Raw genomic sequence first — 16,527 nt, forward strand, 5'->3', positions numbered from 1 at the left:
TTTTGACCACCTGGGGATCTTTATCGTGCGCCGAAATCTTGTACACACGGGCGGTTTTGCTTTTAGCCTCCATCAGAAAAGCGGCCGCCGCGGCCGGGAATCGAACCCGCGACCTCGTGCTCAGCAGCGCAACGCCTTAGCCACTGAGCCACAGCGGCGGGTAGAAAAAAGTTTAGTCACCTGCCAATGAAACCTAGAAAAAAAGTGAGGGTATCCTATGGTGCAGCTTAGGGACGTTTAAATGAAAAAGAATGTGCCTCGCACTTAAAAGCCGAGTTGAAGCATTATTAGTAGATGCTTTCTAAGTTTCACATGTGGCAACTGGCGGTCTATCTGATAGGCTACACCATGCAGTAGAGAGAAGGCAAGGTGGGATGGAATAGACAAAAAATAGGAGGCAAAGAGTGATTTTGGCTGGAATTAAGCGAGATTGGGGATGGTTTCAAATCTGTGGGCGGTAAATTGATCCTGTAATGGATACCAATGGGCGGCAGATTATGATTGTTGGAAACTGTGATGGCGTTGCTACAGGTATGACTAGTTGCATTGTTACTGAGGAGAACGAGGTCACATCACTATGTTAAGAACCGGTTCAACTAAGTGGCATTCACGTAAATTTTCTCCGCTAGTATGAATTAACTCAGCTGATAACTTCCGTTTTGCTAAAAAATCAGTAATTCTGTTATCTGCCCTTTGAAAATAAGTTTTTGAATCCACACCACTTCGAGCAACGATATTGCGAGGACGTTACCGTTATCTGTTGCAAGTCTATTTTAGTCACTTAGCAAAGCACTGGAATTTGCTTCCGTAAGCAGCCCAGAATATTTCAACTAATTAAACAAAATTGTAATGAAGCGGCAGCGGCTAATGTAATTGTCCGTGTTGCACCAAATGCGATTGGTAGCACGGCACCGGCAGTCCTGAGTTTCTTTTGGGTCGTGTTGATAGCGGATGTCACTGGTTTGAACAGCGCAGAGCCATAGCACGCTTATTCTGCCATTTCTTTGTTACTTCACGTGCCTGGAGCCTAAACAATACGTTGGTAGCGAGAACTGGATCGTACTACAGAAACTACACCCACCATCCCCTTTTCTGCCAACACTAGGGAACACAACGCGGTGTGCATAGGTTGATCTCACGAAAAACAAAAGCACCTAAGTGGGTCACAGTCGCCGCTATTGTGTTTTGATTCATCTTAGCTTGTATCAGCCTCCTGCTCGGGTGCAAAAGAATGATTCAAAATGCGCATCCGAGCAAGAAAAGAAGTACAATGCGACGCGGTTAACGAACTTAGATGCACTAGAAAGAGCGACGTTCCCTTATCAGTCTGGTACTGCGAAATGGCGGGGTGATAAGCGCCAAATTCGTATCAGCAAGGACGTTGTCGCATGGGCGGCAGTCCCTATCGGCGCACGCGCCGGCCGCAGCTATATCGGTAGCCGGATACGGCTCGTGCTCTCTGGACGGAACATTCCCCGGCCGATTGTTGGAAAGCAAAGCCGCCCACTTCGCCTGTGCTGTTAGGCTAACCTCGGATCAACCGGCCAGTAGCAACATGGCGTCTCTTTTACAAACCGCTCTCAAGAAGGCCGACGTAGCCGTCTCATCCCTGCCCGAGCGCGTTCGGTTCGTCTTCGACTTCGCCGCAGAGAAAACAGGAGTGCCCCGGGGCTACTTCATGCTAGCCCTGGGAGGGTTCTTCGCCGTCTACATGATATTCGGCTACTTCGCCGAGCTCCTCTGCAACCTGGTGGGTCTCGTCTACCCGGCGTACGCTTCCACGAGAGCCATCGAGTCGGCCGACAAGAACGACGACACCCGCTGGCTGACCTACTGGGTAGTGTACGCTTGCTTCACGACGCTGGACTTCTTCGCCGACGGCATACTACAATTCTTCCCGTTCTACTGGCTGGCCAAGATTGTCTTCCTCGCCTACTGCTTCCTGCCCGTCCACCCCAACGGATCCGCGCGGATATACAACAACCTCGTTCGCCCTTACTTCCTGAAGAGTTCCAAGACTGTGGAAAACGCCTACTCCACAGTGGCAGCGAAGGCTGCGGCCGCTTTTGAGAGCTCTGTGAAAGAGCAGCTCGCCAACAAGTATGACTGAAACGGTACTTAGGAGACTGCTGTACTATAAGCGTCGGCGCCTTACGGGTACGCACGATAACGGGGTCTGACCGCAGGTTGTGTAAAGTCCACAGCACCAGCAATCTTGCAAACGACGAGGCATGTGAGCGGCCTCGTTTTTTATCGGCAGCCACGCGAGTTCTTTGTTCCGAAGTCCGGACTGTCGGGTCGGCGTCGTCGTGAAACAATCAGCGCATCAATTTCCTTTGCGTGACTTTTTTTAGTCCAGGCTATCGGCGAAGCCAGTCCGTGTACCAGCGTGTTTTGTGATTCAAGAACTCACGTGCGCTAACGTCGGTTTTTTTAGGCATGGTAAAACGTTCCTTGTTAAGAAATGTTTCTTGTCTTGCAATAAATTGGCATTTTTGTGAAATTCCGTGAGTGAAACTGTAGCTCTATAGTATTCTACGCATTCTTTTGTTATTATTAGTTCACTAACAACGTGGCAGCCTAAAGTAACCTGAAGTCAGTTGCAAACATGCACGTGCACAGTGTAAGGTAAAATGTTACGGCGAGCAAGTCATATTCCGATTTATTCTTCGATCAATTTGCACAATTTCCCGATAAAGGTGTTCTAAAGATGCCGTTTTTCTTCATCTTGGTGGCGTGAAGTGTGTACGCGCACTGGCGGGCCGGCATTTAAATGGCTCGTGCACCACCCTCTATGAACACCCCAAATCACAGGAGGGATTGAAATAAATACGAACAACGAAGCACACAGCCTCCGACGCCTGTCGCACGGTCTGGTTGCACTGTCAGTAAACTGCGCGCATGCGTAGTTCTTTAAGGGCCTTTGAGAGTGTGGCCTACTGTTAGTCAAAATGCTTGATAAAGAGGCGACGCCGGTCATTCATTTGGACGCGTCTTTTTATGCTATGTCGCCACTGAGCATCCCGTTATCTGCCATATTAGAGAGTGAAGCGCGCAGCAGGCTGATTGCGGCTAGCATGATGCCCTTCAACGACTATCTTGCTCAGTGGCGACGCAGCGTGAAAAGGCGCCTCAAACTAGACGACCAGCGTCACTTTCTGATCAAACATTTCCCATAAATGCAGGCAACACTCTCGAAGAAGTGCGCATGCGCGCAGTTTACTGACTTTGCAGCTAGATGGTGCAGCATGCGTCTGAGGCTGTGCGCTCCATTGCTGGCGTTTTTTTTAATTCCCCTGCACATCCTCCCACAGCCCAGTTGATGGGACCTCCTCGCGCAACAATTATGTTAATGTGATAAGTATCATCAGAGTTAACGCCCGCCGCGGTGGCGCTGTCAGTGGCTAATGCCTTGTGCGGCTGGGCCCAAGGACGTGGGTTCAATCCTGGCCGCGGTGGCTGCTTTTCCGATGGAAGCGAAAACGCCCGTCGGTCGAGATTTTGGCGCGCGTTAAAGATCCTGTCAAAATTGACCCGGAGTCCTTCACTACAATGCGACTCATAGCCCAGTGTAGCTTCTATGCGTAAAACACAAAAAAAAATGTTTTTTTTTTATCAGAGTTAATGCAAATTTATAGTGAACTTGCTACCTTATAAACTACGCCATTCGCAACGCCATGGAAGGAGGTATGAAGGCACGGGCTCTGTGCGTGAATTGCCTGACTGTGTACAGCCACCGAATTTTTTAATAATATAGCGGGAGCGTCCACCGGTAGGCGTGTCAGCGCCTTATCACGGTAGAAAGCGTCGAAACGAGCGAGGGTAATTAGCACAGTTCGGATGCGCAGAACGAAGCCGCCAGTGAAATTGTCGTCTGCTAGGGTGTTCCCGTAAGTACGACACAACCCCTTTTCCCTTGTAACTACCCGCCTATCTTTATTGCCGTGAATAAGGGGCACGATAAATCACTGTCGCCGCTCGGCAATGAAGATGTGCGCACTTCTTCTCTCGCTACATGGTCTACGCTAAAAAAGGGTTAAGATAAGTGAGTGCGACAAGAGCGCAAGCGTGTCGCAGTCAACACTGTTGCACTGGCAGCCTCGTCGACGGCGAGCAGACGATGCAAAATTGACTGCCGAAGTCACAGGAAGTGCGCGAAAAAAAAATCTAAGCAATAGCACAAACTCTTCGTCCGTCAGATGTACACACGGTGATGCCACGCGTACACGGTGCAAAGAATTTCAAATATCCTAAATGGGCGAAAGGAACGTGTGGTGAACTTTGAAAGGTAACCGTGAGTATCCGGTAGCCGCAAAAAAATCGATATTAGGTAAATAACGTCAGGGTTGCAGTAGTCCATTTACCAGTGTTTACCTGGGTTTCAGCAACTCTTTCAGGAATCTGTGGTGCCTTTCATCCACTATTACTTGATTTTGGACAATTACGAACTCGATAATAACTAATAAATAGGTCCGCATTAATCACGTGGTGGACAGCGTAATATCATATTGAAAACTTCTGTGATGGCAGTCCCGAAGTTCCTGGGGCTGCTGCGAAGCGCGTTTGATATTTTCTCGTTTGTGGAGCTTCGGGAAGTTACCTCAGACCCCAGACTTATTCGGCTAAGTAGTGGAATCAAGGGCTACGCAATGCAGCCATAAACAAGAGGGTGGCGACGAGCCTAGAAAAACAAGCAACAGAAAATACTAATAAATGATTTCGCTTGTGTTTGACACGGCGTCTCTAAGAGAGGAAACAATATTGTAAGACGCGATGCGTGTATACTGCAGCATCCAGCCGGGTAAACAGATTAGGCAAAGTTTGCAACCTCCCTTAAAATGGTAGCAATGCGCCCTCAAAAGGCACAGTCACCCCCCCCCCCCCCCCCCTTGTGAGGTTTTAACGCACTATGAAGGCTTCTTCCGCATTGGAGCATGTGCATTTTTAACAGCAGAGCGGTTGGTCCGGTGGCGTTGGCAAGAAAAATACCGAGCCCACGTGAGCATGCGCCTCGTGAGGAGCACCCGGAGTCGTCCAGCTCGACCTTCCAGAAGACTGTGCCCAGCGCTCTTGGCGTGATCTCTCCTCGCCACTTCACGTGCGTTCGCGCCTAAAGTGGGGAGCGCGAAATAGCTCGCGCTACAGACGCCGAGTTCGCGAAGCCGGTTCCCGTAGGTTCTAGCGCGTGCTGACGAGGGCCACTTTGGGAGAGATGTGAAAGCCTGCGGACAAAACGATCCGGGCCTGTTATTCATGTAGAGCTTTCAGCGGCAAGTTCAAAAATCCATGTCAGGGGCAACAGTCGTATCTCCGACGGGGAGAGGGGTCGCCAGCTCTGCTGTTACTCCAGCCTTGCACCACTAGTGCAGGCTGCGACAATTTTTTCATCCTGTTCGACATAATTTCCTCTTTACTTCATCCAGCCCTGTTTTCATTCCCCTCCTCCTCAAGGCAGTAGCGTTACTAGGCTCATTTCCGCGGGCACTAGCAGTACGCAGCGGCAGTGGTTATCAGACGTGGTAATCAAGCGTCCGCGGAATGACGTCATCACCGCAAACGGTGAGCAAAGTCGGCGACAGCCAGAAGCGAGCGCCCGCCTGAAGCTGGAATCAGGAACTAGCATTTCTTCAGGCCTCCAGAAGGCTCTTCAGGCCTGAGCGGGAACCGACGTACTACTCGAAGAAACAGCATTCACGTAATGCGACCAATTCCGCTTGTACAGTTGTGTGCACAGAAATGCGCAGTGTACAAATTCATTTTGCCGTGGCTCGCTATTCCTCTGCCGTTTTTGACGTTGAGCACGCCCCTTATGTTTTGAGGCAACGCGAAGGTCAAATGGAACCACACCGGGTATTCAGAATTTTTTGGGTGGTTTACGTGGCATGAATATCCTTTTATACGACACAGGATTCTTGAGCGAACCTGAAAGGAGGGATAGTTCGTAAAGCTCGTCTTACGAAAAGACCGTGCGCAAACAGACAGCGCGCGAACGCTTGTATTGGGCACCTTTTAAAGCAAAGCTGTGTATGGCTAAGATCCAGCAGATCGTATGGTGTACGGTAGCAGAGCGACATGGACAAGAATCGTTAGCGAGCGTAGCGCCACGTCGCGGAGCTCAATCAAATCCCCGGGATCGCAAAACTGCGCGTCACACCCCAGGCGCATGAAAAAAATAATACGAAATTATAACGGTCCTAGGGCCTTCATATTTTAATACAAGACGGCTTATATTTCCTTTCAAAAAATGGCTGGCGATTACGATACTCCGTAATGCGAAATTTGGGCACAGCTGTTCGGGCTGCTCGTTTAGCAGCCGCGGCAGACGACGCAGTTCCACCAGTTGCGTCGCTCATTGGTCAGTAAGAACTGGCTGAAAGCGCATGAGCGCGTTCCACAACAGCCGCTGCAGATGCGCACGACCGGTTGCGTCACTCGCAGTTCAGCACTCGCTCCTGATGGCTGCAGTTCACTGGGGCACTGTTAGCATAAAAGGAGGGAGCGGCAACGCCATTAAGGCAAAATAAGAGTAGCGAGAAAAAAAGGCGGACTGCCAGTTGAATATTGGCACCCCTCAAGGGCAAAGCGCAGAAGTAACACTCCCAGCGAACAAATATCTCGGCGTGTACCGAACTAGCCAACTCTCCACCGGGCAAAATATTTCCGCGCAAGGAGTTGCTCTGAGAGCAGGAAAGTTACTTTCCCTCTTCGTTGGCGTGCCTTCACCTCTCCTTATCATTTTGCGCTTGACTTCGGCGTCGAATCAGCCAGCAAATATTTCATTTGGCAAAGTATGCACTTGTAGTTCACTCATGATGGATGATTTTTCTCGAGTGAGCGTAGGACTGCAAAGGAAAAAAGAAAAGACCTTATATCCGGTGAACCTGCGGCCGCAGGTATCAGGTGCTTAAAGGATGCTCCAGCCTCCTCAATCCACTGCGTCTTTTTTTAACAGCGAAGCTGTTTAGCGAATTGTAATTTGCATGTGCATGTGAGCGCGCGAACTTTAGCGTTGGACTCACGGCGACCGCCCGGCAGTTAGCTGAACCAAGAAAATGCCGTGCCTCGCGACGACCACGCAGCGTCCCCTGTACACATTCGTCAAGGCAAGTATATCTACTTAAGTAGATTGACCAAGACCGCGGCGACCACCCGGCAGTTAACAAAACAAAGAAGTGCCTATCGCTCGTGTGTGCGCCTCGCGACGACCGCCCAGAGTCCCCTGCGAACGTTTGTCAAGCCAAGCATACCCACTTAGGGAGATTGGCCAAGATTGGCAAAAAAACTTCAGCGTTAGCTGTAATCGTGCAAACACTTGCTCCGAACGAGAAAGACACGTCATAGCGTACGCCCTTCCAAGGTGATGTCCACAGATTCTTGCTTCCTCAAAATAAAAGAAGATCACACTCATAGCAACAATGATGGAGTAAAGGTCGTTTCGGCAGCGAAGAAGAAGCAAATCGGCTTCAATCGCGTGCTTAAACTTTCGTGATGGTCGTGAAGGTTGCGTTCAGCTTCGCTACCTTCAAATCCTACGTGTTAGTGTGAGCTTCTTGCATTTTTCTTTCGTCTAAGTCTAAGGGAAATTTCTATTTTTCCCTCCTACTTTTACACGTGGAAGTCACTTTCTGTTTAGTCTGAAGTTTTACACACTTCGGTATTAATTTCTCACGCATCACAACTATGTTCCGCCGCAATCAAAAATAAGTACTTAAATTACACACGCACACACCCACACACACGCACACGCGCGCGCGCGCACGCGCACAAACACACACACACGCACACGCACACGCTTACGCCCACACACACACACGCACGCACACACACACACGCACACCCGCGCAACCGCGCACGCACACACGCACGCACACAGTCAACGAAAAATCATTCCGATATTGATAATCGGTACCTCCTACGATTTGGCGGTCTTGCGCTTGTTAAGAGTGTCTGTCTGCTGGAATTTTTACATATTCATCATGGCAAATAAACGCCAGGAAATACAAAAGAAACCCTACGAAATGTAATATCCGCCACGGTGGCTGAGTGACTAAGGCGTTGGGCAGCTGGACCCAAGGGCATGAGTTCGATTCTCGGCCGCGGCGGCCGCTTTTCTGATGAAGAGGTGAAGCAAAAACACCCGTGGGTTTGAGATTTAGGCGCACATTAAAGATCCCCAGGGGGTCACAATTAATCCGGAGCCCTACACTACGGTGTGCCTCATAGCCTGTGTTGTTGCAGCGCGTTAAACATCCTTCCGTGTTACCAAATGTTACGCTGTTAGAGTAGGTTGCAAACTTAGCTATCTGTACAACCTTTGTCCTGAATACCTAGCAGTAATCATGCAGGATTTCGTTCATTACCTTAAATCACATTATCATATGCTTTCCGCATTCGGTACAGGTATAATTGGGAACCTTCACTTGTAATCACATGCCATATACAAACGCGTGTTATTCCTGAAGTAAAGCTGTTTATGTAAACTGTTTTTTTTTAAAACAACCAGGCTGACTTTCTCCGCCGTCATCGTTCGTAAGTGTTCAGAAGGCTCTTCTTGCGTTAGTTCTTTCCTCTGCCGCTCCTTCTTCATAAACATTTCTTGTCTCATTCTTCTGAGTTATCCCTTTATGGTCGTAATGGCGCTGTGCTGGTATCTATTTATTTTTTGAACAAAAAACCTTTTTTATATTGCACCCGGCACAATCGCACAGGACGAGGAACTTCGCGAAAACACCAGGGCCGGGCGCATGGCTCTCGCTACAAAATCGTTTGGCAAACAAACGGATCACTTCTCGTATCCCGAGAATCTATGCCTAAATTAGAAAATTGTTTTTTTTTTCTGCTGTAGTTTTTTACAGCCGAGAAACATAAGATGATTTGACATCGAAAATTTTCCGAGTGTTCTTTGTTTGCTCGGACGATTTAATTCGGGTTCCTCTGTGATAACAAGGCAGTATGTGATGCTCCTGTTGGGGTTCGGAGCAGTCGTCAGCTAAAATAACAACAGTATCGAGTTTGCAATATTGATGTAATGAGGCATGATCTCAGGCTATGGGACCGGTTTCAGCCGTTCGCTAGTTTAACAAGTATAACTTTGTTTTTCATAAAAGCGGTGACCACGGATGGAACGTTCGAGATACCTTTTATATTACAGCGCGCCCAAATTATTTGCGCATTCAGTTTTGATTTTACAGCAAAGCTGGCTATGGCTAGGATCAAGCAGATCGCCTTCGGTAACAGAGTGATGTAGACAAGAATCGTTAGCGAGCGTAGCGCCACGTTGCGGAGCCCACTCAAATCCCCGGAATCGTAAAGCTGCACGCCACACCCCCGGCGCATAAAAAACATCATACAAAATTATAAAGGTCCTAGGCGCTTCATATTTTAATACAAGACGGCTTATATTTCCTCAAAAAACGGCTGGCGATTACGATACTCCGTAATGCGATATTTGGGCACAGCTGTTCGGGCTGCTCGTTTAGCAGCAGCGGCAGACGACGCAGTTCCACCAGTTGCGTCGCTCATTGCTCAGTAAGAACTGGCTGAAAGCGCATGAGCGCGTTCCACAACAGCCGCTGCAGATGGGCATGACCGGTTGCGTCACTCGCAGTTCAGCACTCACTCCTGAGAGCTGCAGTGCGCTGGGGCAGCACTTACTCGTGGGTTCTCTCGACTGTGAGCATCTGCCGCGGCGGGGCGAAGTGCGTCTCAGCAAGGGACCGCGAACTGCGTCTTAGGCCGGGTTCAGACTGTTCTCGCAACTGTCGTAATATCTTTAAATATTGACGTAATTTGACGCCTCAGCCAACTGAAGTGAGTGAAACGCCGTTTTTTTTACGTCCATAGTGCACGATACGGCTCTAACGTTGGCAGTTTGAACACCATTGTCACGCGAAAGCCGCCCCTCACGTTTTCGCCAAGCGTCGAGCGCCTCGTGTGGGCACAGTATACTGCCCCTTCCCTTCCCCCACCGCACACTTTCTGAGAGCGCTGGCTCGCGCCGCCATGGTGAACCGCCCACCCCTCCCCCCCATTAATTTCGCGACATTCTCCTCCTTTGCTTTCTTTCACTTGTCGGTCTTCCCATCGTTCGCGCGGTCACGACGACGCCGACGCAGCTGAGCCCAGAGACGGGCGCCAAAGGGCTGCGCCCTAAAACGTCTCCCCAGCAATTCATTTGTCTTAGGAGGTGAAGCAGACTTTAAGGGGATCGTTGTAAGCTAGATCTTTGTAAGATGGCTTTACCACATCGAGGGTTGCACAGTGAATCACGTCAATCTTCGGAGGGAATATCATTACATAGAGTGGCTCTAACGCTTGTTTTGTTGAAACTATACCGAAACAAATTATATGACAATTCGCCGGTAAGACGACTGTAACACAAGGCCGGGTTTTATATAGTTTTCAAAATTACATGGTTTACTGTGAAGTTGTAAATATTGTGGAATTCTCGCCCGCTGTCAATAAATATGGGATTCTACGGGAGGGAAACGGACAGCCCCATGTTTGTCCACCGGAACAAAACTTTTGTTCGTCAAAAGGTCATTCAGTTAATTAACCAGGAACTATGCCCAATCGCAAATTACAAAAAAAATCGTGTTGTGCTTCCTGCACCCCTTGGACTACGACCCAGCCATAGCGTACATTGAGGCTCGGCACCGCAGCTTTGTTTATCATCCTTCTTCACAGAGTGGAAGGGCACTACATTTTCTAACCTCACGACCGTTTGCGGGCTGTTTTTTTTTTTTTTCATAGGACATGATACTTCGTTAAGTTTTTTTCTTAAATGTACGAGTATTCAAAGTATTAAGCTGGTGAACGTTACACGAATAATTGTAAAAATGATGCAATCCCCAGCTGTGAAGATATAGGTATACAAGAAGGGAAGAGAACAAAATTTCAAATTCAAATTTTTGGTGTTTAACACGCCGAAGCAGCACCTGAGCAGTAAGTTGCGCCGTAGTGGAGGGCTCTGAAATAAGTTTTATCACTTAAGAACTTCTAAACTACGCCGAAATCTCTACACACGCGCGTTTTCGCTTTTCGCTTCCATCTGAAACGTCGCCACCGCGGCCGCGACGGAACCCACGTCCTTGGGCTCAGCAGCAATACGCCTCAGCCACTCAGCCACCACGGAGGGTAAAGGTAAGTAAAGAAGGTCAGAAGACATGTGGGAGGGTTATACCCGACAGAACACCAAGTATAGTTAATCATGCAGAACACACTATATGCATGTCAAACTGCCACACAACGCGGAAATAAACATTTAAAAAACAAAGCCCAAGCGCGTTCCCGCTGCCATTTCTGCCGCCATTTTCTTCATTTCCTCATGCTCTAGTGTTTTCTGATGTCCGACTCTACAATCCCGACAGTTGATACCAGAGGCGTTGAAATCATAAGTGATGAGTTTGGCAGGCTTTGTACGCCGCGAGGTACCCACGCTTTTCAAGGCAGAAACACCAAGCTAAAATAAAATTGACGCTGACGCTAATACTAAGCGTTGTAGTTACAGCGTGTTGTCCCTTGTGACAGTCATTTAGGAAACTGCGTGCAACTTTTCGACCTCACGATAGTCTGAACCAAAGGTGACAGAGGGATTCATAGTAATACGAGATGAAATAAAACACAATTAAATTAGGGAAAGAAAGTAAGAAAAAGATACCCAGGCTAAAATCACAAGAGGAATGCCGCAAAAACCTAACAAGAATTCCCGTCGTGCGAAAACAAACGTTGTTGTGACAACAGAAGCCCTGTTGTTACGACAAAATTATCTGCTGTTACGACACACATTTCTGTCGTAACGACAAATTCAATTTGATCAACGATAAACATTTCTGTAGTCACAACAGAACTGCCATTTACGCTACTCTTCACAATAGCCAATAACATTCAAACCATGTGCAACTACTGATGCAACATCAGGATCACGACAAGACACGAATTCGGCCCGACGGAACATCAAAATGAGGACAGGAATGCGACGCCCGATAGGACACCAGAATCACGACACGACAAGAATACGACAAGACGACAGTACGACACGGGAGAATACGACAAACAACAGGAATTTTTCTTGTCGTCATTTTCGACTGGGTAAAGGGAGAGAAAGAGAGAGAAAGAAAAAAAAAAAAAGAGAAGGAAAGAAAAATGCAGCATTTCATTAGCCGGAAAGGTTGGTATTGTCGCTTTAGCCTCGAGTCAACACTGTGTGTATGCAAGATACACCCCTTTATTTGATCAACATGTATAAATTGCTACCATATTGCACCCGCCTTTACCTGTAGTAGTACACGCAAACCGTACGGAGGGGTCCTAGATGAACATTAAGGCGCACGTGTGCACAACCAAAATCGAACCAGATATTTGCCTTCAGTACAAGGAACCGCGATAACACATCGATTTCCGCCTACACCATCTACGCAATAGCACGCGCACTCCGACAAACCTCATACCTTAGTGGATTCATAACGGATAAAAGCCAGATTTTCAGTTGCTTGGAAGTTTTGTGATAACATACAACCGTATTTTCAATCATGCACATGCACACGAAACAGTGTCAGTCTGTTTTCTAGTGCAGTTCACGTATTGATATTCCCGACGGCACGCCGAATCAAACTCTCGAACATATTGCCACCCGTAAGCGCGAAGCGCATTTACACGTGTATTTTGCGGTCTCTTTGTATGCACCGTAAATGCTCTCACTTACCGTTGTGCGTTTCACTTGATTGAATTTTGCGAAGCAGTGGTGGCGCTCTTACACCTATCACAAGATCGTTGTTTGGTGGTTAGAGGCCTGCGAAGCCTCATTCCGCAGGGCCTACAGAAAGAAAATAGAAAATAATTGCCTAGCGTTGAGATCTCAGAGCCGGTTTGATGCTCTCTCGAAGGCGCACTGAACCCGGGGCGCATGTAAAAAAAAAAAAAAAAAAAATATATATATATATATATATATATATATATATATATATATATATATATATATATATATATATATATATATATATATATATATATATATATATATATATATATATATAAGACAGAAATAAAGGTTGGCAGTCAAGAAAACCTCGGAAAGCAAAGGGGAGGATGTCGACGGTAATTGAAACAGATAAAGAATTTGGAGAGAAAGAAAGAAAGTGGAGAAAAAATGCCCGCCAGGTGGGATCCGAACCCACGACCTCCAGAATACCGGTCTGGTGCGATAACCACTATGCTAGCAGTGGGGCTATTTTGTCCCTCCACTTTCTGGGTATTTATGTTAGGTATTTCTGTTTCCTGTGCTTGGGGGTGGTTGCCAGCGCCACTCGGACTACTCGGGGTGAAGGGGACCTTCTTTTTAACCCCCGGACCGTGACTCGAAAGTCTACGACATGTCGAGAGTGGTCGACCAGCGTTCAACTCTCTTAAGCTCCCTATAGCACCAAGACTGCCAGAACGCAGACCCTCGCTATGCATGTAGCGAATCAGAATATGAAATGAGGGGCTCGTTGAAAATAAGGCAGAAATAAGGGTTGGCTGTCAAGAAAACCTCGGAAAGCAAAGGGGAGGATGTGGAAGGTAATTGAAAGAGATAAAAAATTTGGAAAGAAAGAAAGAGAGTGGGGAAAAAATGCCCGCAAGGTGGGATCCGAACCCACGACCTCCAGAATACCGGTCTGGTGCGATAACCACTACGCTACCAGAGGGGCTATTTTTTCCCTCCACTTTCTGGGTATTTATGTTAGGTATTTGTTTCCTGTGCTTGGGGGTGGTTGCCAGCGCCACTCGGACTACTCGGGGTGAAGGGGACCTTCTTTTTAACCCCCGGGCCGTGACTCGAAAGTATACGACATGTCGAGAGTGGTCGACCAGCGTGTGAGGTCGTGGGTTCGGATCCCAACTGGCGGGCATTTTTTCTCCACTTTCTTTCTTTCTTTCCAAATTCTTTATCTGTTTCAATTACCTTCCATATCCTCCCCTTTGCTTTCCGAGGTTTTCTTGACTACCAACCCTTATTTCTGTCTTATTTTCAACGAGCCCCTCATTTCCTATTCTGATTCGCTAAATGCATAGCGAGGGTCTCCGTTCTGGCAGTCTTAGTGCCATAGGGAGCTTAAGAGGGTTCAACGCTGGTCGACCACTCTCGACATGTCGTAGACTTTCGAGTCACGGCCCGGAGGTTAAAAAGAAGGTCCCCTTCACCCCGAGTAGTCCGAGTGGCGCTGGCAACCACCCCCAAGCACAGGAAACAAAAATACCTAACATAAATACCCAGAAAGTGGAGGGAAAAAATAGCCCCGCTGGTAGCGTACTGGTTATCGCACCAGACCAGTATTCTGGAGGTCGTGGGTTCGGATCCCACCTGCCGGGCATTTCACCAGATAGAAATAATACTTTGGACAAGGTAGCGGCCTCAGACCTCTCATTCTGAGGCCTGAGGTCTGAGGCCGCTACCTTCTCCAAAGTATTATTTCTCTCTCTCTCTCTCTCTCTCTCTCTTTCTCTCTCTCTCTCTCTATATATATATATATATATATATATATATATAGCAAAATCATGTAACTTTACTCTGATGAAGGCAAGTCCCGTTGCCGCTACGTAAGTAAACATTGTTTGTTATTGTTCTTGCTGTGTATCCGACTCTTTACTTATACTATTTCTGCGCGCTTTGTGAGTTTATCTTTCTCTAGATTTATATATATATATATATATATATATATATATATATATATATATATATATATATACAGTCGAACACGGATATATCGAACACGGTTATATCGAATTATTGTCTATATCGAACTCATAAATTATCCCCTTGAAAATTCTGTGTAAAAGTATAGGAATTCGTACGTTTATATCGAACCGCATTTTTCCCGACATTGGGTATATCGAACGCCGCGCGAGTTGGAAGATGCTCTTCGGCGGTCGCTGCACTCCCGATTGAGGTTGAGGAGGATGTGGAAGAATGCGCGGGCATGGCGAAGACTGGCTCGCGTACTAATCCCCCCTACCGGAACGAATTTGCGCTTGCCCAGTCGGGCCCCGCTACCGGCCGCCGTAGCGTTAGCGGACGGAGCCCGGTATGCTAAATCTCTCTAGGCACACAAGCCCGAGCGCTCGGAAAATATGACAGTGCGTAGGCATCTGCCCCGACTGCGCACGTCCTTTTTTTCGGCTGCGTACGTTCCCCGGCTTGCCGAAAAAGAGTTTTTCTTTCTCTATGTAGGCTTCCCCCGATGTCGTCTCGGGAAAGGGAAGAGGGAACGAAAGCGCTGGCGGCCTCCTCCTCCTTTTGCATTTTGCTGCTGTTGCTGCTGTTTGGCGAGTTGTCCCGCACCTTTCGGAGATCACTGTTTCTCTCGGAGATGACTATCGCGAGCGCTTTGTTGGAGTCCGTTCAGAGAGCATTGGAATTGTTACCTTAAAAGTTCTTGTGGTACGCGGGCGCTGTTCTTCTTTTGCGTGCGTTTTGTGCATGGTGTGCGAAGGCGCAGCGTGCTGCTGGAATTTTCCAGTTGTGCAGCCTCGAGAAGATCGAGACCAGCGTCTTTAATTTCATTTCCAGGACGAAGAAGCTGGCCAAGATTAGCGATTTTTTTTCACGGAAATAAAGTGTCCTGTTGCGTCGTGAGTGCAGAATTAGTTGTCATTCTTGAATGCGACGATCGGTAAGCGATCGTCCGCCATAGGTGAGGTCTCAGAGCCCATATTTTTTATATCGAATTTTTCATATATCGAACTAATTCGCGATCCCCTTGGAGTTCGATATATCCGTGTTCGACTGTATATATATATATATATATATATATATATATAAGAGAAGAAAAACTTCGAACAAGGTAAAAGCACGATTGTGGCCTACGTTTCAGCAAAGAGAACTTGCTTTGTTCTCTTTGCTGAAACGTAGGCCACAATCGTGCTTTTACCTTGTTCGAAGTTTTTCTTCTCTTGTGTTCTCTACCATCTTCAAAGTTCTACTACTCCCTATATATATATATATATATATATATATATATATATATATATATATATATATATATATATATATATATATATATATCTATATATATAAGACAGAAATAAAAGGTGGTAGTCAGGAATGCCTCGGAAAGGAAAGGGGAGAGTGCGGTCGGCCATTGAAATAGATGAAGAATTTTGAAAGAAAGAAAGTAGAGTAAAAAATGTCCGCCGGGTGGACGTTGAATGCCCGCCGGGTGGGCGTACAACGAGTCCCTCATTTCCCATTCTGATTCGCTATATATATACACACATATCACACTCCGTCTTTCTAAATTTAACCGGATTTCTTTAGCACTGACATATTCTATGTTATTAACGCGAACCCGCAGCGCTAACTTATGCAAAAATATTCCGGTTAGCTGCTTAGCAATCCTTTTTTCCGTCGTGGGTTGGACCAAGCCTGATGGAATGAGTCGTCTTTTTGAATGCCAAGACGCCGCTGAGTGGAACGGTTAGAAATTAAAAAAAAAATGTGAAAGCTAGTGAAAAAGTACAGCCAAAGAAAACAATTGCAAGTGCTAAGTG

At 47.2% G+C, this 16,527-nt stretch overlaps 1 pseudogene across 1 annotated transcript; it reads left to right on the top strand.

Annotated features, from left to right (window-relative positions):
- The first annotated feature begins 1,398 nt into the window (after positions 1-1,398).
- LOC144174473 (receptor expression-enhancing protein 5 pseudogene) lies at positions 1,399-2,503 on the top strand (annotated as a pseudogene). Its single transcript, XR_013323480.1, has one exon. The product of XR_013323480.1 is annotated as a receptor expression-enhancing protein 5 pseudogene (transcript).
- Positions 2,504-16,527: the final 14,024 nt, after the last annotated feature.

The sequence above is a fragment of the Haemaphysalis longicornis genome, unplaced genomic scaffold (assembly GCF_048455015.1).
Source record: "Haemaphysalis longicornis isolate Haplotype H1 unplaced genomic scaffold, Haemaphysalis longicornis Haplotype H1 scaffold_3, whole genome shotgun sequence".
Lineage (NCBI taxonomy): Eukaryota > Metazoa > Arthropoda > Arachnida > Ixodida > Ixodidae > Haemaphysalis > Haemaphysalis longicornis.